Source organism: Gadus chalcogrammus, chromosome 15 (assembly GCF_026213295.1).
Source record: "Gadus chalcogrammus isolate NIFS_2021 chromosome 15, NIFS_Gcha_1.0, whole genome shotgun sequence".
NCBI lineage: Eukaryota > Metazoa > Chordata > Actinopteri > Gadiformes > Gadidae > Gadus > Gadus chalcogrammus.
The window spans coordinates 13,667,772-13,690,740 of NC_079426.1; the positions used below are offsets into that span (position 1 = coordinate 13,667,772).

The following is a 22,969-nucleotide window of genomic DNA, read 5'->3' on the forward strand; positions in this document are numbered from 1 at the left end:
AGACACACCTTTAACGATGGCTTAACCTCGGGGTGACGCGGTCAAATGCCGGTGTGTATTCTAAAGAGGCCGGTTTAGCTGGACTAAGCCCCCGCTCTCTGCTCTGAAACTCTGGCTAATGTTAAATCTGTCACTTGCTCCTCCACACACACACACACACACACACACACACACACACACACACACACACACACACACACACAGACACACACACACACACACACACACACACACACACACACACACACACACACACACACACACACAAACACATGCACAGTAAGCGGCAGTGGCCAAAACAAAATGGTGGGGAATATATTGACCACCATTTTGTGCATTGAGGGGTATTTGGGAAGAGAGTAATTGGGGCGAGAGAATAATCAGGGGAGGGACAGAGGGGGATTGGGGGAGAGAAGAAAGTAAATGATGGCGTTAGAGAGAGCAAGAGAGCAATTGGGGGAGAGAGAGAGAGAGAGAGACAAGAATGGGGGAGAGAGACAGGAATGGGGGAGAGAGGAGAATTCGCAATGTGTTCCTCAACCTCAATGACAGAATAGATTGTTTTTCATTGTGACTCAAAAACGCACACATGAGCATTCGCTGGTGTATTGAAAATTCATAAAAAAAAAAAAACGGACAAAAGAAAACTACAAAATGTTAAGACAGTATTAAAATGCATTTGAATAACATTTTTAGCCATAAATCTGCATTTATTTTCATGATCTTCATTCATTGAATGTATATGATGTTTTGTTTGTTAGTTAATGCAATGTTTTCCATCGTAAATATGGTGATTGATATGGATCCAGCTATCACCGAAATCACAAAGCTTGCATTTTATTTGAATCAATGTCTTTGCGTTGTATAGTCATGTTATGTGTTATTCTGCATTTACATAAGTCCATTCCAAAGGTTAATTTTATGAATGTATCTTGTTTAACAAGATAATCATGATCAAATCTACCACTATTTGATGACGTTCTCACAATAAATACGTGGATTTTCAAAAGACCCACGAAGAAATATTAATTTTCCATGGAATGGACATGTTATTATAGGGAAACCATGAAGTTGATGTTCACTTTGATTCCACAAAAAGTCCATTCCAAGGGTTAATTTTAAACGAACATTCTGTTTTTAACAAGATCATTATGACTTTCTAAAGTTTTTTGAAGCGTGAATGCAGTCAATCTACTAAAAGGCAGACAAAATTGATTTTCCAAGAACTTATTTTCTTTTTATTATCAACATGTACCACAGTACTTAGATCTATAGGAAATTATGCAAACACACCATTCAAGGGGGCACAGAATGAATTGGGAGTAGGATACAGACGTCTGGTCTCTTTTATATGAATCAGTGGATTAAGATCTAATAACATTATACATTTTGGATGCTCTGGCCAGATAGGAAGTGATGTAATTAGTAGGTACCAGGTCAGTAGAGTGCAATGCATAAGCGCCACCACATGTTAGTGAATATGCTATATAGTTTCATTTGAACTAAATCTACGTTTAAAGTGTGCCTAACAACGGTGCCTATTCTTTCTTACTGTTTCATCAACAACAGATTTGACACATTATTCATTATTCATTGGTCTTCATCTCATGGTCATTCCAGAACAACACAATGGAATACGTAGAGTTTGTCATGTGATAGAAGGTCAGCAGAGAAACTGATGTTCATGAAAGTTTTTCATGAACATCAAAATGGAGGAGGTGGAGATTGTAAAGTCACTGCTGTTTACCAGAATAAACCAACCGGCCCTAGCAGGGCCTCGGCCTGGTCTTCTTAGACCTTGACGAAGACGACGGCGTCCTAGCATCTAGCCCCCTGCTGGGAGGAGGCGTGTCTGTGGAGAAGCACACACACACACACACACACAAACACACACACACACACACACAAACACACACACATACACGCACGCATACTCGCACGCACGCACGCGGCCACACACACACACACACACACATGCACGCATGCACACACGCGGCCACACACACACACACACATACACACACACACACACACACACACACACACACACACATACACGCATGCGGCCACACACACACACACACGCACGCACACGCATGCGGCCACACACACACACACACACGCACGCACACGCACACACACACACACACACACACACACACACACACACACACACACACACACACACATACACACACACACTTTTCACCATACAAAGCTCAGAGAAATCCATGTGACAACTTAACCTCGAAAGTCTTTCTTCATCTCTGCCCGATTGAATGTGTACAAGAATGTTTTTTTCAGTGGTATTTCATGTTGTTTACTGTAGGTTGTATTGTGTTGTATTGTAGGCTGTCATGGCCAGATCTTCTTTGTAAAACAGATGGTTTAGGGATTCAATGGTGACAGCCTGGTTAAATAAAGGTGAAACAAAACATAATCACAATACATAAAAGAAGCTACCCAGCAATAAGTGGGAGTCACATGTGATCCAGTTTAAAAGGACCATTGACGACACCATCTTGCATTGCCTAACACAGGTGTCCATATATTCACTAGAACGAACACGATGTCACAACTTATCGAACGTCGCAGAAACTTTAAATCAGCGTGTTTGAAAAACAAAATCCACCTTTTGTCCATGTTCCATTCACACTTCACCCAAGACCTATGTTGAAGGACTTTATTTTCAGATGGGAGGTCAATGTATTAACGACACTCAATTTCATGTGACAAGGTGAGGGTAATCTACTTATGAAAAAAAAACACTTAGTAGTGAAGATAAATACAAACAGGCTCAAGTACGTATCTTACATGGACATTTTCGCTTCATTCAGAGCAAATAATCCTGTCCTACCTCATGACATTAAAATCTAACTTCACTATTTAGTAATTTAGAAGATGTATTTATCTTAAGAGACATACAGTCAGGTCTTAAATTGACTGCCTATCAGTGTACGTGCGTTTGATTAGACCACGTTAGCTTTCAGCTGAGGCGCATCATGACCTGGGTAAAATAACTTAATATAAGAGCATAATGCTAAGAATATGCATTCCGATGGCTTCCAATGCTTCACTGGACCATCCTTTACCAAAGTAAAGGGGACGATGTCGTCCCAGGATTCCTTGCGTCAACAACATTTAAAACGTTCAAACATTTACAATTTTCATTTAAGAAAGAGTATTATTTATTTGTATAAACTAAACTTTCCATGCGCAGTGGACAATTTACGGAAAAAATTACATCAGATCCCAGGATCTATAAGTTCCCGATTCGATAAGCAGAGTCGGAATCAAGCAAATTTGAATGACACACACCCCTTCCCATTTCTGTCACACAGTTCAACCCCTTAAGTCACTCACCAGAGAGGGGCGTGGCTTCCAGAGCGCCCCGCCTTCTCAGTAAAATCTTCTCCAGCTCCCCGGTCCCGTCGATCTCCGTGGCCTGCGGCAGGGCCCGCGGCGGAGCCGTCCGTTGGACTTTTTCCTGAGCGGAGGAGGAAGACAGAACACACCAGACTAAGAGTCAAATCATTTCTACAGGTTCATCTTATATCCTTTGTTTTTTTTTTACATTATTTACCTGGTACCTGACTTCTGTACCCGCTCCAACTCATCCAACTCGAACTACCATAGTATTAGACAGACACCTGCGTGATATTCCTAGTTTTTTATATTATAAATATTAAGTTGCTTTAAAACCTTTCAAAGCACAAAAAAATGTCCTCTGGTGCATTTTCAACCCTTCTTATTTTCCAACCCATCACTAAAGGGAAAGTTGAAGCTTTCAAACTTTCAAACTTCCATTACCATGATTCCTTTCAGTTCCTGAATGGCAGAGTTAGACGGCAGTCTCTCCACCTGAGAGCAGGAGAGAGCGATGGGAGGGGGAGAGAGGGGACAGGGGAGAGGAAGAGAGGAGGGAGAAAGAGGGTGGAAGTGGAGAGATTGAGAGAAGAGAAAGTGATGGAAAGAAGAATGGGGGAGAGTGGAGAGGTGGTAATGGGGAAAAGAGGGAGAGAGGGGAGAAGAGGAGAGACGGGAGAAGGAGAGGGGAGAGGGAGGGGGAAGAGCAGGGAGAGAAGAGAGAGATGGGCTTGGTAAATAAACAGCAGTTTGAAAAATTATATTTGCTTTCCTCGTTCCGCACTTAGAGTCTTAACTACAGACAGACACTGGTGTTTTTTCACCGAATCCATTTGAGTCACAAGTCAATTTTCAGATTTTCCCCGTTCTTGATAATGACTTGAACAGGACGGCTCCTATAATACCAGCTAATTTCAGAGCACGTAGTAGCGGGGAATGGTCTTAAGAAGACCCTGTGTTGTTATTTAATCAGAGCGGTGTCCTTATCCACACAGAACAAGCTCTAATGCTGCGTTAAAGACTAGGAGATGTTGCGAGACGGTGTGATATGATTTAACAAACGGAGCTGTGGTGGAAGATAGTACAGGCCGCACAGATGGTGTTGAATGCTAACATACTGGCATAGTGCACTATGGGAGGTTTTCTATGGCATTGGGGTATCTGGGGTGAGGGGTACCCTGGGTTTGGTCCTGGTGCTGGGGCTCCGGGCTACGGGCCGCAGGAGGATCCCCTTCTTGATCCTGTCCATCATCTCATCCACCGCCTGCCTCCTGACATCCAACACTAGGGGGGGGAGAGAGAGGGAGGCGAGAGGAGGGAGAGGAGGAGGGAGAGAGCGGGAGGAGAGGAGGGAGAGCAGGAGGGAGAGAGAGGGAGGAGAGAGGAGGGAGAGAGAGGGAGGGAAGAGGGAGAGGTGGAGGGAGAGAGAGGGAGGCGAGAAGAGGGAGAGGAGGAGGGAGAGAGCGGGAGGAGAGGAGGGAGAGCAGGGGGGAGAGAGAGGGAGGAGAGAGGAGGGAGAGAGAGGGAGGAGAGGAGGGAGAGGTGGAGGGGAGAGAGAGGGAGGAGAGAGGAGGGAGAGGAGGAGGGAGAGAGGGAGGAGAGGATGGAGAGGAGGAGGGAGAGAGGGGGGAGAGAGAGAGAGAGAGAGAGAGAGAGAGAGAGAGAGAGAGAGAGAGAGAGAGAGAGAGAGAGAGAGAGAGAGAGAGAGAGAGAGAGAGAGAGAGAGAGAGGGGAGAGGAGGAGGGAGAGAGAGGGAGGAGAGAGGAGGAGGGACAGAGAGGGGGGGAGAGAGAGAGAGAGAGGATGAGGGGGGGGGTAGAGTGCGAGGGAGAGAGAGACAGAGACAGCGAGAGAGAGACAGGGTACACTACAATACTAGTTATTTGAAAAAAAAGATAGACTACCTCCTTTAGTCTCGCAGGTCAGTACAGCACCAGCACAAGATAAAATGAGAAGTTAGTTAGGATACAGGCCTAACTAAAACTGATGCAGAGATGCTTACTAACTACATCTAACTACCATGTGGAGGACCGGTCCAATTACCAAAATAAGCATAAAGGTGTCTCAAATCATCATCTGTGCCTGACGCTGTTATTGATTTGAAGTAAAAAAATTATTTGCTTGCCGACACCATGAGAGATATTCTTGTGAATTATTAATAAATCAAATAAGGAATGTGAAAGATAATTTTATTAAGTAGGAGTTTGTGTGTTTTGTATGTCTCTGTTAACCGTCATTTTAAAGCCCATGTCTTTGTGTTGTGTGGAATTCAATGAATTCCCCTCATTAAAACAAAATAGCACACTTTCATCCAGAAGTTATGCAGGGTGAAAAGTTCCGGTGAAAAGAAAAAATCATTAAAAGGAAAAGAATAATACAAAGTAATCCACTGACGAACGCAGTCTTTTGGGTAATAAAAACATTCTAACAGCTTATATTCAACGACACACACAATGGCTCCATTGAGATTTAAATTTCCTCAGAAACGTTGAGGAAAAGCTATTTCTTATTAAAAAGTTATATTCAAATATTTCCGTATTATTCAAAAGTCACTCAAGTATCCTTGGGTCCTTTCAACCTGGCGTCAAATTCCCATCATTCACCCCCGGGCACAGTGGCCAATTGACGCCCGCCAACCATCTTAGTCCCGAGCAAAGACAAGCGCTCTATTCAGTCAACCAGCTCTCCCAAGTCAAGGCTCCCCTTTTGTTTGGGCAGATATAAGAATTTACCTCTGACCTAATCGGCCAATGGGAGAGGCAGAAGTTAATATGTTCTCATTCGCCACCAGCCACGGTGTTTATCTTTCCACTCAAGAGTGACTCGCACGAGGCCATAGAGCAGGTGAAGAATAGCTTCTCCTGTGAGAGCAGTGTTTCTGTGGCAGTGGTGGTGGGGGATATTCAACCCCTGGTTTCGAATAAGAAGAGTTCGGCAGCAGAGGGAAACCGCGGCATGCGGGACGTTCTGAATTCATTGTTGGGGGCTGTTGCAATGCAACCACGGTGGCCGTCCGATTTATTTTGCTCTGAATCGTGTGCTCGTGAACGGGGGCTGAGAATAGGGGTGAATGAAACCCACAGCGCAGGTACACCCCAGGTCTACGTCACCAGCGCGGTGCACTGGTCTCTACGTCACCAGCGTGGTACCTCAAGGTCACAAAAGTTTCATCATGGGTTCCCTTTTCCTACACACATTCACCCGTTCATCCGTTATCATCTGTATTGATTGAGCATCTTTCTTGATGAGGCAACTTTGAGTCAGCATTGTTATTGAATTAGCATTTGCATTGATCTATCATGTTTCTTGATGTAGAATCTTTATTGATTAATCATCTTCATTAATTATCATCTTTATTGATTGAACATCTTCCTTGATTTGGCATCTTTATTGATTCTTTATCTGTACTGATACAGCATCTGTATTGATATAGCATGTTTATCAATTTAAAATGTTTATTGATTGGGAATCTTTACAGATGTAGCAACTGTATTGATTTAGCACATTTATTAATTGAGCATGTTCATCGATTAAGCATCTGTATTGATTTAGCAAGTTCATTAATCAAATAACTTGCTAAATCAATACAAGCATTATGATTGTGATAATAAAATGTTTATTGATGGGGCATCTGTACTGAATTGGCATGTTTATCCATTCAGCTTGTTCCTACCTGGTTCCCCGGTGGAGTCCTGAACGACCAGAGGGATGTCCGTTGTGCCGCCCTTCTTCTTGCGGATCAGAGACAGCAGGGAGCTGAGAGAAGGATGGTCGCGTGTCAAACCTTGTCTAGACCCGATCGTCAGGTGGCTCGGGACAGACCTTCTGGTAAGGACATTTTAAAGTGAACCGACTCCCTCACACCTGTGGCTAACCTTACCTGAGAGGGTTGGTGGGCTGTGGTGGTGGTGGTGGTGGTGGTGTAGGGGGGGGAGGAGGCGGAGGAGGAGGTGCGTGGCCTGTAGGGGGATTGGTAGCCATCTGGAGCCTCTGCTGGAGCTCCTCGACTTCAACCGCAACACACAAGCGGAGTCAATTCAAGTCAACTCTATATGTAGAGCCCTTAAACAGAGTCACGGCCTCAAAGGGCTACACAGGCACCGTAGTATACCCTCTAGCCTTCAGCCATGTGAAGGACAAGGAAGGAGTCAAGCACAAAGCCAGAGGGGGGGAAACATTTAGCAGAAACACAGAAGGGACAGTAAGGAGTGCAATAGGTGCACATAAATATGACCCTTGATTAGGATATATTAACAGGGCATTTAACAGCCATCAGGCTGGCTGTGTTGTTCCGGTAACATTCCATAGTCGTCCGGGCGATCTCTCATTTAATTGACCATGAAGACAAGAGGCCACTCAGTGGCGCAGAATGTGGCCGTTGGGACAGTCTGAGCAACGACAGCACAAACTGTAGTTGTGAATATTCTCAAGGGGGAAACGATGGCAGGAGGAGAGAGGGGATGGGGTCAGGCTCAGTGCTTTGTGATGCAGCGCCGCTGGAATTCAGCCCTGAGTGTTTACGGGCAACGTCCCTGGGCTCCCATCACCTCTCAGCTCCCACATTCTCCTCCCTCTCCACATCTCTCCCTCCGCCTCCCTCCCCCTCTCCAAACCCGCTCCTCTCTCCCATCCCTCCAGCCACCCTTCTCTTCTCTCCCCTCCCTCCCTCTCTCTCTCTCTCTCTCTCTCTCTCCCCCCGTTCTATTATCCACCCGGCTCTCCTTCTCCCCCCTCTCATATCTCTCTATCCCCCACTCTCTCTTAGTCTCTCTCCACCCTCTGCTATCTCTCTCTCTCCCTCTTGCGTTCTCTCTCACCGGTGGAGCGCAGGTCCTTGACCTCCCTCTCGGCCCGGTGCACCTCCCCCCCTGCTCCTCCTTCTCCTCCTCCAGGAGGTCAAGTTTGCATCGCAGAGCCGTCAGCTCCTTCTCAGCCTGGCCGCTCCGCACTCGCTCCTCTGCCTCTTTCATCTGGCGACACGAACACACACAAAGACGCACACACCACACACAAACACACAGTCATTAAGCTAGTGAGACTGGCGGCTCAGTATCGCCACACACATACACCCTCAGTCCATGCCCAGGTTTGATATACAGTATAAGTGATGTCGAAAAATGATCCTGTGTTCTATATTGACAAAAAAAATTAACGGGCTTTCGATTAGGATGAAAAATATTCTGAGATAATGGAATTTTAGCCTAGAATATATACAGTCATTTGAAAAGTTAGGATTCCCCAAAAAAATATGTTTAAACATATTTGAAGATTCTTATTATTACTATAATAAGATGCTTATTAACTACATCTTTACATCCATACAGAGATGGATGTAATATAGTATTAAAAATTTAAAATATATATATATGGAAGATGTTATTAACTGCAATTCCTTGTAAGGTAAAAGTAAGGAAACACCCACATATGTTGCTACTTAAAATGCATTACATTAAAAGCAAGTGCACTACATTAGGTGCAAATTATTAGAACATTCTTAGAGAGGATTTTTGGAGGAGCCTGCCTTATTTAAACCTCTGACATTTGGTTAGCTTCATTGTTAAAGTGAGTGTCATGGTCTGGGGCTGTTTGGCAGCAGCGGGGGCTGGCCAGCTCCCCATCATAGAGTATCCATGAATTCTTTATTGTACCAGAGGGGGCTTGAGGAAGAGGTGAGACCATCCGTCAGAAAATTGAAGCTGAAGCATATGTGGACCATGCAACATGACAATGACCCAAAACATTCCAGCAAATCCACCAAGGAATGGCTCAAGGGAAAGAAGTGGATAGTTCTTGAATGGCCGCGTAAAAGCCAGGATCTTAATCCTATTTAGATGCTGTGGGGGATTTGAAGCGGGCTGTGCAGGAAAGACACCCCTCAAACATCACACAGCTGAAGAATTCTGCATAGAGGAGTGGGATCAACTTTCTCCCAACCGATGTCAGAGACTTGTAGACAGTTCAAGGAACATCTCATTGAGGTCATTCAGCCAAAGAGGGCAAAAACAGCTATAAGGGAATACAGTTTCCTAACTATCTCCTCAACAGAAATGTTTGCTTCATTTGTCCATTTTTTGTTCCAATAAATCAAAACAAAGTAACATTACCATTGTTTTTGTTCGATTAGATCACCTATATCTAGATATTTTGTTTGAAAGATGATCAAATATTGATACATCCATTAGTAATATACTTTTTTCGAATGCAGGCTTTCTTATAATTATATCTAAGGTTCGAAATAACTAATAACTTGAATGTCAGACTAGATGAGCATTGGTGCCCCGTGGAGGAGTGTAAACATGCTTTTGCCAGCGTTGCGTGTTCGCCGGCCCCCTCGTCATCCTGCCACCTCGGCTTCCCCCAACAATGTGTCCATTGTTCCCCAAATGAAGAGGACATCTCCCCTCTCACCCCAGCGCAGGGGAGTTCAGCGATCCCACTTAGCCCTAATTGTTCCTGCCGCTGTGCCAAGCAGTGGAATTAGCCAGCCAAGCTGTGTTTTGCTGTAGGCAGGAATCTGGCAGGTCAGGCCCTGGGATCTTCATCCCAACCCCAATGTGCTAATCCAGGGAAAGGGATAGGGGATAAGGGTGTTAGGGGGAAGGGGTTCGTTTTTGGGGGCTGAGTTCAGAGGGTTCATAAAACCAGCACTGGAGCATAAGGGCTAGCGGGGTGATCAATCTAGTGTTGGAGGAAGTGGGTTTGTTCAGACCTGCTGCAGGTGCTCCACCTTTGGGTCTCCACTTCCTGGGTGAGCTTGGCGACCTCTCGTAGTGCTTCCTGTAGGGCGTGGCCAGGGGCGGCACTTTGGACCAGCAGCTGGCTCTGTCTCCTCAGCTTCTTCTGCTCCAACCAAGCATCTGGACAGAAGGAGTAGGACATGTCATGGTGTCATGAACAATACTTGCATATTCTATCATGCATCTTACACCTTACATCTTGCACGGATACCTACAGATAGACAATTGGGTTTGAACCTAGAACATTTCGGTTGGGGGTTAAACACCTAGTCACGACGATGTTAGCCAGACTAGGTTTTCTACTACATGCTACGTTCAATTTAGTTGACTGTAGTTTATAGAGATATGTTGTTAAAGCTAAGGAAGAGTTGGTTTACCTCCCTGGAAACTTCTCCGCCTCTGTCCGCAAGTCTCTCTCCAAGCTCAGGTCATCCTGCAACACCTCAAACTCTCTGCTGCAAAACACTGACACTGGAGAGAGAGAATGAGAGCGGAGAGCGATGCGAGCAAGAGGGCAAGAGAGAGAGACAGAGAGACATTGAGAGAGTGAGAGAAAAAGAGACATATGGAATTTTATTTTTAGTTGTTTGATTATGTTATTATTATTATTATTATTATTATTATTATTATTATTAAAATTATTATGATGATTATATTACATTGTTAAATGCTTTGGCAATAAAAAAAGTTTTTTTTCTCTCTATCCAACGCATTGGATAGAGAGAAAGAGATTGACATTGTAGGTATAATTTATTCTGCAATATGTATATCTACTCAAGATTAACTTACAGCAACAATACAGATACACAAACACACACACACACGCTCACCTCGGTGTATTTCTGCAGGAGGGTTCTCTGCCGCATGGTCTCTGCGATTCAAAACACTGTTATCGTGTTCTCTTTCAGCAACTGCCATTAAAGTAAAGCCAGTAAAATGACTTTTCATGTGTTAAAAGACCAACCCTAAACTTTAAACTCCCCAAGTTTCACAACAGATGCGTCTCTGGTATTTCAGCCAATCGGTAAAAGTAAATAATAAACAGTTGGCCAACTCTGCAGTTTTTTTCTCATTCCATTTGATTTCATTCTTCAGTTACTTATTAAGGAAATAGGAAAATGAGAGGTTGTTGGATTTAACCGATCTGTAAATATAAGGTGAGGTGAAAAGATAACACACATTTGTCCATGTTTATTCTACTTATTTATACACACACACACACACACACACACACACACCACACACACACACACACACACACACACACACACACACACACACACACACACACACACACACACGCACACACACACACACACACACACACACACACACACGCATTTGTATGGGATTAGTACCTTTATGGACAGGAGAGTGAAGAGAGAAAGTCATTGGAAGAAGAGAGGGAGGAACATGGGCCACAGGTCAGAGTGGAACCTGCATTGAGCTACCAGGAGATTTAACTAGTGGGTCAAGTCAAGTCACTTTTATTTATATAGCACATTTAACAGGAGTTGACCCAACGCGTTTTACATTGACAGGACAGTTGATGAAAGGGGCCCAGTCTTGACTAAAAAATAAATGCATAAAATAAGTAGAAAATAAGTAGAAAGAAAGCAATAAAAGTAGTAAGGAACAAGTAACAAGGTTAAGGGTGTTAAGGGTTGTTAAAAGCAAGAGTGAAAGGGTATGTCTTTAATTAGACTTAAAACTGGCAAGGGTGGTAGAGGACTTGATGTGGGGTGGAAGGGGATTCCATAGGTTTGAGTGCCACCGCTGAGGCCCCGTTTACTCTACTCCTACTCACTTCGTCTCTGGTGTCACGAAGATGGTCTCGGAGGGCCTCTACATCGGCAACGGCTCGCGTCTTCTCCTGCACCACCTGAGAGAGTTTTTCACGCAGCTCTGACACAAACACACACATCAATTGCACAAACATTGATAACCTTTACACACAAACAGAGCGTCCTGACCAAGTAGTGCCATTATACTAAACTCGGATGCCAAACTACAGTGCTATGTTCCAGGTCCTTCCTTCTCTCCCTAACCGCTTTGTCCTGCCTCTCTTCACTTTCCTTGTCCATAGAAAAACTAACTTTATCTGGGAGCATTGTGGTCTGTCAGAGAAGAGGATCACTGCAGGCCCCACCAGGTACCTGTGATGGTGGTCTGGCGATTGGTCAGGAGACACTCCTGATTGGCCTCCTTGCAAATCCTCCTCCTCCTTCTGCTCTTCTCCTGCTCCTCTTCCTCCTCCAGCTGGATCTCAGTGATGGTGTCGGGGCCCCCAGATGAGCCATCAGCAGCATGCTCTTCCTCTTCAGGGAGCGGTTCTGACGCTTCAGCTGGGAACCACATGGAGGATGAACACATGCAAGTGAGGGGTGAGGGGATTAGGTGATGGAACTATTAACACATGCAGGGGGCGCAAGGATGAGGTGATAGACCTATGTAACATGGACTAGTGGGGGGGGATGTGTTAGATTTAAGTTATGCACTATGAACACATTGAAGGTGGAGAAAGCGAAGGACGAGGGGATAGACCTATGTACACATGCATTTAGCTTGATGAGGGAATGTTGAATGTGGTTAGAACGATGAACACATTGAGGTGGAGGGATGAGGAGATGGAGGGTCAATGAACTATGAATGCATGCACGCACGCACGCACGCACACGCACGCACGCTACGCACGCACGCACGCACGCACGCACGCACGCACGCACGCACGCACGCACGCACGCACGCAACACATTTCAGGGAGGTATACTTTACCATGATAAACACAGCAGAACAAAGCCTCATCCTGCTCTCATTGTCGCGGGGGCTTTTATTTTCTAAGTCAAGCCGTCACACAGGACGTAATTCATTGTGCATGTAAAAGTCAGAAGAAAGGAGCAGGATGATGGCACGCCTGAGCTTGTGTTCTGATTTCTTTAGTTTTCCTCGTCCCTGCAATCAGCAGAAGAAGGCGTGGCACATGAGACGAACAAACAGCCGTGTAACACCAGACACCTCCTTAGAGGAACAATGGGGAAAAGTGGCCAAAATATTTCCCCTTCTCATCGAACATTGCTCTCTTTTCTTATCTTTTCATTGATAGCACACGGGGTATTTGCGACTAATTCCTGCAGCAATTTGCACATCGTATTTTGAAATCCAATGCTCTCTATATCAAGCGATTCAGGATTTTTTCATCAGAGCTATACGGTGGGGGGGGGGGGGGGGGGGGTCCCAATATCCACTTGGGAACGCAGACTCCAGTGCTTCGTCTCCCGACAGCCATATGTGTCAATTAGGGCGAGCGTCAGTAAAGTAAAACCCTTAATGAACCCTATGGCAGGGAGGAAGATGGCCAATTCTGCATATGTCTTGATGCGTTCTCAAGTGGGAAGGAAAGTGCACAGAGATGATGACGAGACAAGAGAGATGGAGAGAGAGAGACGGGAGATAAGAGAAAGCAAGAGAGGAAGAGGATGGATAGAGGATGAGAGTGAGAGAGGAGAGAGAGAAAGAGAGAAGGCAAGTCACAAATTATACATTATTAATGGCGTCATGCTGGATGCGAATAGCAGCAATTCAGTCTTTTGATGACGCCCTTCAAAAGGCATATTTTATGTGTGTGTGCGTGCAAGATGCAATCAACAATACATAACATGGAATCACAGCCCTTTTGGTATAATCTATGATTGATAAAAGGGTGCGTATGAACTTATGCACTCAAATAAATCAATTGGCACGGAGGGCAAGACCAGGGGAGGTCACCGCCAACAAATTCGTCGCTCCCGCTGTCCCCCGCGCTGATCACACATCAACGCTGAAGAAAAAAAAAAGTCAAGCAATCGCAAACACCACCGTGCCACTGATTGGCCGCTCGCAAATTGCTGGCATCCTCGGTCGTCTGGTTTTAATTCAAAGTGTTGGGAAAATCACATTCAAGTTTCACCGCCTCTGTTACTGCTCTTTGGAAAGAGCTGGCAAGTCAAAATAACCGTCATTGGACTTGGGAGAAATTAACACAGGCTCAATTTGCCTGTCTTCCCTTGGTTTAAACCTCCCCAAATATTTGGGTGTGATTTAAATGGAAATGAGCTGCAGAGCGAGGCTTGCCACCGCCCAGAGTCCAGGGATGCTGTTGCTGCTCCAATAAAATGGTTATATTTTATATATACAGTATGTGCTGTCAACATTTATTCATGCCTCCAATATGTTATCTTGAACATAGATTTAGGTCTTTCTCCCTAACTCTGTCTCAAAGTATTGATTTTATATTGATCAGGTCATTCGAAAGCGACCCATTTTTGTCACCCTTTGAGGTATTAACAGAAAACATCCAATCACCAATCTTTTGATCTAACAGATTAATCAGCCAATGTTTAAAGAGGCCAATTTAAGCAAAAATAAATTTATGTTTTTGCTTTAAGGCCACCTTGGTTTTTCTGCATTGTGAATTTATTTAGTAAAATGTTGTTGAGTTCAAATCTCTGGACTGTTTCACCAACTTCCTTTCTTCTCTTGCCTGATTGGTCAACCCAAACATAATTTGATAAAAGTAAATAATAAGGGTGATGCAATTTTAATCAAATCATAGACATATAGATATCAGCAAGTTCTTCTCAGAGGAGTCAACATATCCTCCTTATGAATGAAGTTTCAGAGCAGGATGCTGGCTGAATCCCAGCGCTCTGATTGGACCGGACCTGCTGATTGGAATAATATGCTCTTCCTTGAACAAAATGATTGGTTATTGGGCTTTCTGCTTTTCATGCTGGAAACTATGTGAATTTACACTCTATCTATGTTGTCCAGGGGACACCAGCCGTTATATTTGTATTTTGATTGCAGATAGGCCTCTACTTTGAGAATATTTATGACTTGATTTTACATATTAACAAAAATGTATAAAAAGTATTCAGATTTGTGAACAGGATCAAATTCAACCAGAGCAGGAGAAGAAGTCGCAGAAACGATGTGCTCAAACACACTTCATATTAGTATATAAAATAAAGATATATTTAGAATCTACACATTAGGAAAAGTCATGCATCATCTCCAATACCATGTTTCATTGGTTTGTCGTTTCCAGTTCAGACGTTCGGACCCAGTATTTCACAATCATTTCTGCTTTAAACATGGCTGCCTGATTGGCATTGGAGGTGTAAAGGATGCAAGGAGGAGGACCAGGTTTGGTTGTTGCTTTAAACAATAACAGAATCATTACGATTACTCTTAGTAGACCTACTTAATCTAAGAAACTCAGATCAACAACAAGCTGATACATATCTGCTCATATTGAACTAACTTGTCGATACGTTAAAAAACGTATTGAGCAGCCAATGCAATGGCTTGGATAGGCCTTCAAGTTGCTAATCAACAGATGATGTACAACGTTTATTTGCACATGTGCGTGTGTGTGGGCATGTTTGTGATTAGCTTGCATGTTTGTTTTGCTGTGTGTGCAACACAGTTCAGAACATTTTCAGAGAAGCCGTTGTCTCCCATCATAAGAAGACAAGAGCATTAATGTAAATGCCGGTTCTTTGTCTGTGAGGAAGCTCTGCATGTCGTGGCATGTTTGGGCTGAGACACAGCTGTACAGTGAGATGAGCCGTACCTTTGTGGCCAGGATTTCAACGCTCTGACGACAATTCCTCTCGATCTCCAAATCCTCTTGAATGGCATTCACCTCTTCAATGACCATGTGGGAGACTGGCAGAGAGAGATACAAAGCGAGACAGAGAGAGAGTGAGAGAGTGAAAGAGTGAGAGAGAGAGAGAGAGAGAGAGAGAGAGAGAGAGAGAGAGAGAGAGAGAGAGGGAGGGAGGGAGGGAGGGAGGTCGTAAGATAACAAGCAATGGTTACAAGAATGGGATAGAATAACCCATCCTATTGTTAGGATAACCCTAACCCTTATGTTAACTTACTCATACAGGACACCGTTAACCCAAAAGGAACAGGAATGAAACTATATGTGATGATTAGAAAAATTGTTAACATTGTTGATGTACTTACAAAGAGTAATCCTACATCGCATGTAAGACGATGTCATACTCTCAACTAATATTACAGTATCACAAAACAATATTTTCAAATAAGTCTAGTTCATGATGACTGAGACAACACAACAGCGATTTGTCCCTGGCATCCATGATGTAAATATCAGCATTGTTCGCAAGGAGAATCGATCATAAGAAAAAATCATACATGAGAGAGAGCGTTGAGTGTATTCATGTTTTCTTAGCCTGTCACCTATGATGTTAAGCCAGTGCTATTCACCGCACGGCAGCATGTGTTTCCATATGAGTCCTGTCACATCAAAACACCTTTGTGAAAACAAAGAATTGGATAAAGATCTGCACGTGTGTTTTGTATGTCTGTGTGTGTGCGAGGGAGCATGTAACCGCCCTCAGTTTACAGAGCTTTTAATTGACACGAGAGCGCCGCGATGCTTGACACTGAAGCTCACCGACCGGCTGTCATTGTGGCGGTTACGCACGTCTTCATTCACGGGCACGTGAACCCAACGCAACGGATTACAGAGGTCTTGTCTGCTTTGTATGCCTTGGTTTCCCTTGTTCCTTCTTACATATCCCACGCTCACCGTGTAGATTTCAATCATAAAAGGAGGGAAGGAAAAAAACATTCAAAGCCATGTGTAAATTTACTGCAGAAGGTTATTCCGTCTGCTATATTAGAGCAAGGTTTTCACAGAGTTGTTTATTTTTTTACGATGCTGACCATAACAACCTTGTCAATAAGATAGATTTGCAATCAGGAATATAACTAACAGAAGTAGCTATAGCAAACACATGATAGATAATCTCAAGCAATTTGATGACCAAGAATGACTAATAACAACAAAACATTTAAAAACGACCCTCATCAATTAGTTTAATCGGGGGAAGAATGACTTTTGGAATGGAGATCTATAACCCCTGATCTAATCTGAATGTAGTTCCTGGATCTCTCCTCTCTTGTCTCTATTTCTCGGCTGTTTTTTAAGCCTGACATGTGGCCCCGACCGATGCCATCATCAAGTCTCTCAACTCTCGTCATCACACCTCAGGACAAAAGATCCTTCCTAACCACTTATCTAATTAAACATTGTGTCTGTGTGCGTGTGGGGGATTGTGTGTGAAGGCGACAGACGGGGAGGCATTAAGTACCGTTGCCGCGGGCGACTCCTCTACCCCCGGTGCCACCTAATTAAGCCGTGTGATGAGCGCTGAACGGTACCACTCATCCATCAACACCACAACAATAGCTGCATGCAAGTCCCAAATTTAGCTTCAATACTAGCCTCAATGCTGGCCATTGATGTTAGCCTAAATACTTGCGTCAACACTAACTAGTCTCAGCAATGACTAGCCTCAATGCTAGCTGCAAAGCTAGCCTTAACGACTTTTTCAATGCTAACCACTGCAATACCAGCCTTAATGTTAGCCCATCCACTAGCCCTACTATGAACGCCATCACCAGCCTAGATTCGAGCCTCAACGCAAGCCAATATACAGTCAAACATAGAAATATGTTCCAGATAGAGACAGAAAGGGGTGCCCTGAACAAAATGCTGTGTAAATTGTTATTACTGGTCACTAGGGTAAACAAACCTCCATGTGAAAGTGTGTGTGTGTGTGTGTGTGTGTGTGTGTGTGTGTGTGTGTGTGGTGTGTGTGTGTGTGTGTGTGTGTGTGTGTGTGGCGGGGGTAACGACACAGAGCTCTGATGCATCAGAGAATTGTTAGTGTTAATTATAAGTTTCAGTCACTCCCCCTCGCCCCTCCCCACACCACCATCATCATCATCATCATCGTCATCAACATCACTCCATCTTTGCTTTCTACCCCCCGCCTCTTGTCTTCATGTATGTGTTTGTGTGTGTTGTGTGTGTGTGTGTGTGTGTGTGTGTGTGTGTGTGTGTGTGTGTGTGTGTGTGTGTGTGGGGGGGACAGTGATTACCCCCAGCATGTTGACATGCAGCATAATGGTATCAGAGGCTCCAGTGCATCTCTGAATTAAATGGTTGTGTGTGTGTGTGTGTGTGTGTGTGTGTGTGTGTGTGTGTGTGTGTGTGTGTGGTGTGTGTGTGTGTGGTGTGTGTGTGTGTGTGTGTGTGTGTGTTTATGGGGGGGGTCGGGGGGCTTGATGAGGGGGATGCGGGGCAGATGCCTTTGTGGTGTTATCATTACAACACAATGGTCATGTTGTCGCCAACCTTGCCACAGCCAATTCAAAAGAAATGATTGTATGTGTGTGTGTGTGTGTGTGTGTGTGTGTGTGTGTGTGTGTGTGTGTGTGTGTGTGTGTGTGTGTGTGTGTGTGTGGAGAATCTGTGTGTGCGGAGGTGAGTATTGATGGTGGTGATGGGGGGTGCTGGTTTGGGATGGTGAGGGGCTTGTTCTCTCCCTTTCTCCCTCCCACCTCCGACTCACCCCTCCACTACATCACCCCCTCAACCCCCCCCCCCCCCCCCCAGTCGTTCGTTGTGAATAGAGCAATTTTCTAAGAGCTATTGCAATCACGTAATAGGCCCTAATATGCAGCTGTTTGGCAGTGTGCAGACAGCCTCTTTAGCTTGCAAGTCAAACACAATATGTGTTTTGGCTGACGGGATCGCTGAATATTCGCCACGGCTTATTCATATGACAACTCCGGGCGCCCTCAACCATGATTACAAAGACCAACCTATTTGCTTGTTCTTTTGACATGCTGGCACCTCAGATCAAACCCTGCCGCAATTATTTTGCTATGGTTCCCCATATCTACCTTAAAGGAAAATATCTTTCTCGCGCGGGGCTGAAGACATGTGAAACGCATTTAATAGGTGGAGGGATGTGTGGAGTCGAAAGGGCTGTGGGCAGGCCTAAGTACTTGGAATGCCATCATCTGAAGGTTCGGAGATGGGAGGTGGTGGGCCTCCTCCCATCGGCCGGGGGGGGGGGGGGGGGGACCAACGGGATATTTTGGTGCCGAGTTTTGGTGACAGATTCAACCGTCAATAATGCCGTCGTTAACACAGTGCCGGTGTTGTTTGCCGGGGACAGAGAGGCGCAGGTACGGAGTGTCAATGTGTTTTCGAGGAGCAGTTTGGTTTGGTACGTACCTCTGACATTCAATCCAAAGTCAAATCGAAGCCAAATCACACCAAAGATTCAATCATGAGGAGGTGTGTTGGCTCAGCTTGCTGGTGGTGATGGTTTGCGTTTTTTGAATCAATGGGGTTGTTAATTTCAACTAGCATATTATGCATTCATGTTTTCATTGTTGACGAGCTATTTGTAGTCCAAATTAATTATGATGGACAATTATGATATATTCAAGAAGGGATTCGTTTTTTTTGCTTTGATGTAGCTGGATTAAATGACTGTATCTTATTAATGTTATTTATGTGAACTTATGTAATGTTATTACGCTAAATTGCTTATTGAACTTGAATATGGACTTCAAATACTGTATTTCTGTAAGTAATGGAGCACACTGTGATCACACTGTATATGAAAGGCTAGTTCAACCTTGTTTAAACGATCAAACTATTAACTGTGTGTTTAACAGACTGCATGACAAGGTAACCACTCTACACTGATCCATAGATCTATCAAGGCTTATCACAATATACCTAAACGTTACTCCAGTCAGGGTGTCACCATACAACTGTCTATGTTACACATACATTAACATCTACATGTGGGCTGGGCAAAATAGAAAAATGTATTATAACGAATACCATGGTTCATTTTAACACATGATTAAGATACCCATTAATATCACGATTAAGAGTATATCTGTCATCCTCATTAATCTACAATATAAATTGAGTATCACGATGAGGTCGATATCCAACCAAATATTAAGTCAATAAAATGAACATTTGGATAAGCGGGACTCTAGCACAGTGGCCCAAAACCTTTTGAAGGCACCCAGCTTCCTGAAAGCGGTTGGGGCAACCCACTCAAATAATCAATACAAATGCACATACATGTGAATTCACTTCTGCAAGCTAATTGGACGTTTCCGATCATTGGCTGTGTTGCCCGGGGTAGGTCTGGTAGACTTTTAATTATTGTATACTCGATCACTGACGTACGTCGTAAGCCACTGCGTAAGAAACGCATATTGAATCCGCAACACAAAACAAAACTGGAAGGAAACACTGGTCTAGTTTCAGCAGATAACCAGCATGACCGGCACCCAGTGCTCACAGTTCCTCTGGGTCTGTCTGTCTGTCAGGTAGGGGGGGCTGGGTGTCGAGATGAACCCACCTGCTGGAACTCATTGAGCTTCTGGATGGCCTCGTCCCTCTCCTCCTGTATACGCTGACACTGAAAGGGGACAGACCGACAGACAAGAGATTCTAAGATTCCAGCATCTGAAATGTTTAGATATTGGGGAGTATATAAATAACAGGGAAAATATAATGGATCGCATAAAATAAACGTTCCAGGACTAATGTGATCTGTAGGAAATCCCCTGGATTTTAAGCGACCTACCAATGTGGTAGGTAGTATGTATTTTAATGTGACAATGCCCAGCTGAGGGTTTACCTGGTTGCATTGTCACATTGACATACTCGAAAGGACGTTGCACTCAATTGTGTATATTGTACTTGATTTGCTCAATGGACATTGCCCAATGCTTATGTTACCCCCTGGTGCCTACATATTAACTATTTATTTAATTTAAAAACAGAAATTTCAGATCTGATGCCGGAGGCTTTTATGATTAAACTAAATTATTTGGAGTTCTATCAATTTTTTTGACTCCCCGTGAATGCCATTCAGGTTTTGAAGAGATACTTTATGCTTAAATTTACACTCCGAAGGGCAGTTCAGCAAGGCTAATCAGTTTGCTTCATCTCTTCGCAGTTAAATGCTTTACAACATTTTAAGGAAAAACGAACGACCTGACAGTGGGTCATGTTCACTGTGTTTCGTGTAATAAGCAGTAATGTGTTGAATAAAACCTCCACTAACCTCCATGGTTGTGAGACCGTGTTCCCGCTGTAGAGCTTCATATTCCTGGACCACTGTGGGTAACAAGGGGTGCCACTTACAAGACATCTTCACAAAGACAGGAGCTGTGGAATATCTGATAGTTCCCCTTCATCACTAATATCACTGCGGCTAAATAAAGAGCAAAAATGTGCCAACTTGTGATACACAATCATCCTCTGACTAGGTCCCCCCCCCCCCACTCATCCCTCCCATTTGCCAGATATGACCGATAATGTTGAAAATAGCGATAGCCCCACAGATAGAGGGAAGTATGTGTCTGTTTCCATAAAGTCAAGAGGCTGTAGGCCTGACGTTAATTTATTATTTCCAGAAGGGTTATTAGGGAACAACAGTAACAGACAATGTTGATAGAAGTGAGCCACTGGAAATAAGGCAGTAGCCATATGTATATATGTGTAAATCATGTTTAATATCACAATAGACAATGTGATAAAGAATGGGATTATGAATGAGTTTTAATAGTGTGCCAGAGGAATCAATGTATGTTACACACATCCAATCATGTCACCTGTTTTTCCTCCTGCCATTTATGTTTCAATTCAGCAGTTTGTTCACATTTCAAAATAAGACCTAATAAATAAGACCTCCATCTTAAGTAAGTTATTGTATTATTGTTTGAGAAACCGAGGCGAGGACTGTGTTGACTCAGGGCGGGTTGGAAGGCCAATGGGCGAATACAATTAGATCTTCAGGTACCAACCATGTTTCAGATACATAAATGTATTCCATTCATTTCTAGGCCACGTCTTCGTGTTGGTTACTGGTCGTCCAAATTACTTTTACTTAAGTCAGGTAAGAGGCATGATTTGACATGGCCCTTGCCTTTACACTAGATATTTGGACTTTGCTCTTCCAGAAAAGTTTTGAAAAAATACGAAACAGTATGAATAGTGCGTTCATATTAACGACAAAATTCAGCATATAGACGAATGAATCCATATCCGTGGCGGTTGGGGAAATTGAATGCGTTAAACAAACATGAGAGTAGGCCTAGACACCGCTGACGCGTTAATTATCCACAATGTTTTGATAAGTACGCTGCTACAACATATATGAAGCTAGTGTCACGCTACACTCACCTTGGTTTGACAACTTTGCGATGACATTGATTTGCTCCAGTTCTTCTGCCGCCATTGTATTATATTCAGCCTTGACATATAGCACGTGACGTGTATGTAGCGCGCAATAAACAGGTAGACACGAAGTCGCTCGCACACGCACACACCTTTATTATCTTGAACCACGCCCACAGCGATATGGGTTAAATGTCAAGTGTACAGTTTTACATCTGCTCATAGGAACGACGCAAAACCAGGAGACTTTGGAATATAATTTAATTAATCCGATGACAGGTTAGCGCACAAATTAACAGCTGTTGACAACATTCAATTGATTTCTTCAAACACAAACAGGAATGTTTATCATATATATATATATCCTTTTTTTTTCCTTTACAATAACAATCACTCAAAACAACAAAACAAAGTGTAAACATCCACTGTTTTAGGATTCAGGGAAAATGCATTGTAGACAAGACGAGGGAATAAACAAAATCTGCATGGAGCTTGTGATCTGAACGCCCAGCTTCAGCTTTGCATAACAAACCTCTGATCATACCCAAATCTGAATATCTGAAATCACAGACAAATGTCTACCACAGGATTTCATGCATAATACTCTTAACAAAACACACAGTCGAGCAGTACCGGATACCTGGCAACCACTGAAATGTTTTGAGAATGTCGTCGGCAAACAACCCCATCCTTTACATACACACAAACACATACAGCTTGAAATAAACAACCAAGATTTTTTTGTTTTATCCAGCACAAACCCAAATAAATAACAAGGAAC

General features: G+C 43.7%; 1 pseudogene; it reads right to left on the reverse strand.

The window, feature by feature from the left end:
* Positions 1-1,232: 1,232 nt before the first annotated feature.
* Positions 1,233-22,356, reverse strand: LOC130405004 (shootin-1-like; annotated as a pseudogene).
* Positions 22,357-22,969: the final 613 nt, after the last annotated feature.